Genomic DNA, 2,500 nt, shown 5'->3' on the forward strand with positions numbered 1-2,500 from the left:
TTCCTCCTTTTTGTCAACTATTCAGTTTCTATGCTTGTCAGTAGAATCCTCATTAATGTTAAAGTTTTTTTTCGTTCTTAGATGAGCTTTCTGAATATTCCCTCGATATGGAAAACTGTTCCACCGCTGTACTTATTTCTAGTTCTTGATTTTTTGTTGTTGTCAAATAAAATGATCAGCTTAACGCAAAAATATTATGCAGAAGCCTCACAATATGTTCACTTGCACCCCGTTTCCATTAAGAGTTTAGTAATGCTGTTTCTTCCATTGAACCAGAAGCCTTTTTTTGTAATCCATTAAAGCTAAACAGAAAGGTTAATTGTGTATTTTCCCTCGATTCTGTCTATATACAAAGTGTTTCTTCTCCCTTATAAGGTGAGGTAGTCATTCCATCTTGTTCTTCCATTGAACCGGAAGCCTTTTTTTGTAATCCATTAAAGCTAAACAGAAAGGTTAATTGTGTATTTTTCCTCAATTCTATCTATATACAAAGTGTTTCTTCCCCCTTATAAGGGAGGTAGCCATTCCATCTCGTTCCACCATCCTTTCCTCCCTCTCATCTTCGGTCCTCATAGATGACGGGTAATCCCTGTGTCCCACCTACTGCCCAAGGTCAGAAGCAATGTAGCAAGATAGAGTACATCCACAGCAAGGCCGCTTCACTTAATCGGCGATCCCCCCATCTCCGTCCCCTCATGCAGATAAAGAGAAGACGGTGAGAAATCACTTCGGGTTTCGTCAAAATATCATTCACACATAAGCACCTCAACTCCCCATCCCCCGCAACCTCCTTTCCTTGCATCACAGAATCATCTATACATAGCCACTCTCCACTCACCCCTATCTCCTGCCTTCTCCTTTTCTTGCATAACAGACATTCCCCTCTTGCTCAGCGCTCCTTTCATCCCATCTATTCATCTTATCCTTGGTCGTCCTCTCAAATTCACTCCCTCCACCTCTGCCTTTCATTAATTTTTTACTGATCTTTCTTCATTCATTCTTTCCACGTGTCCAAACTATCCCAATACTCTTTCATCAGGCCTATCTGCCATCTCTTATTCCATCCCCGCTCTCCTCTTCACCTCCTCATCTCTCACTCTGCCCCATACAATGCCGTCGGCACAATCAGCCCTTTATGTAGTCTCCTCTTTGCATTCATTCCCAGATGCCTATTTCTCATGACACTTTTTAATCCCCCAAGCCCTACTTCTCTTCTTCTCTTTTTCCTCTCAGTCTATAATTTACCTCTACCTCTACTCCTCCCCTTCCTGCCACATGCGACCCCAAATACCTTAAGCTATCCACCTCCTCCAACCTTTCTCTTTTAAGGATTGTGTTTAACTCATTGCCAGCCTGTCGCATTGTACATCTCATCACCATGCTTTTACCCATACTCACCTTCAAAGTCCTCCTATTCCATACCTTTCCAAACTCCGTCACTAACTCCCTTAATCCCCCCTGACCTTGATACAAGTGCAATATCGTCAGCAAACAACAACTGGATCACTTCTCACTTTATTCCATTTTCTTTAACAATCTCCAGTCCCTTGCTCATTACCCTTGCCTTTACCTCCCGCACCACCCCATCCATTGAACACCCATGGCGACATAACACATCCTTGACGAAGTCCCACTCCCACCTCAAACTATTCGCTCTCTCTATTTCGAATTCTAACACAGGATTTATTAGTCTCATAAAAACTCTAGACTGTCCTTAACAGCTTTTCACTAATCCCATATATCTGCAAAACTTCCCGCAGTGCCTTCCTGTCTACCCTGTCATAAGGCTTTTCCAAATCCAATAAAGACTCAAAAAACGCCCTTATCTTTGCTAAAGCTTTCTCATATATCTACCTTATCACAAAAATATGATCCACGTACCCTCTACTTTTCCTAAACCCTCACCGATTACTCTTTTCCTTTCCTAATCCTCTCAATTAAAACCCTCCCATAAACCTTTCCAACTACACTCAACAAACTGATTCCTCTGAAACTACTACATTCATATTTGTCCCCTTTCCTCTCATAAAGCGAAACTATACAGGCACATCTTCGGACCTCCGGCACTCTACCCTCCCTTAGGGACACATTAAACAACCCCACAAATAGTAGTGGAGTATTCGCCTCACACTCCTATTTGTTTTCTTGACTGGTTTTTATTTTCAAAAATAGTGTATATTCTACTTGTAAGAATTTTGGAAAACATTTTGTGTACGTATGAAAAGAAGTTAAGTGGACGACGGTTACTACGAATTCGTGAGTCTCCTTTCATTTCAAGCAAAATCCCCATAACATTGCACAATGGTTGAGGAAAAAGTTTCTACACATAAATTGAGTTTAGCTAATCTACGACAAACTTGTGTTCCAACGTCTGACAGCTTTTTCAATATACCATGTTCACCGTTTTTTCTTTATATATATATATATATATATATATATATATATATATATATATATATATACATACATATGTATATATATATATACATATACATACATA

The sequence above is a fragment of the Oratosquilla oratoria genome, chromosome 10, assembly GCF_046742065.1.
Source record: "Oratosquilla oratoria isolate Oo_2021 chromosome 10, ASM4674206v1, whole genome shotgun sequence".
NCBI classification, from domain to species: Eukaryota; Metazoa; Arthropoda; class Malacostraca; order Stomatopoda; family Squillidae; genus Oratosquilla; species Oratosquilla oratoria.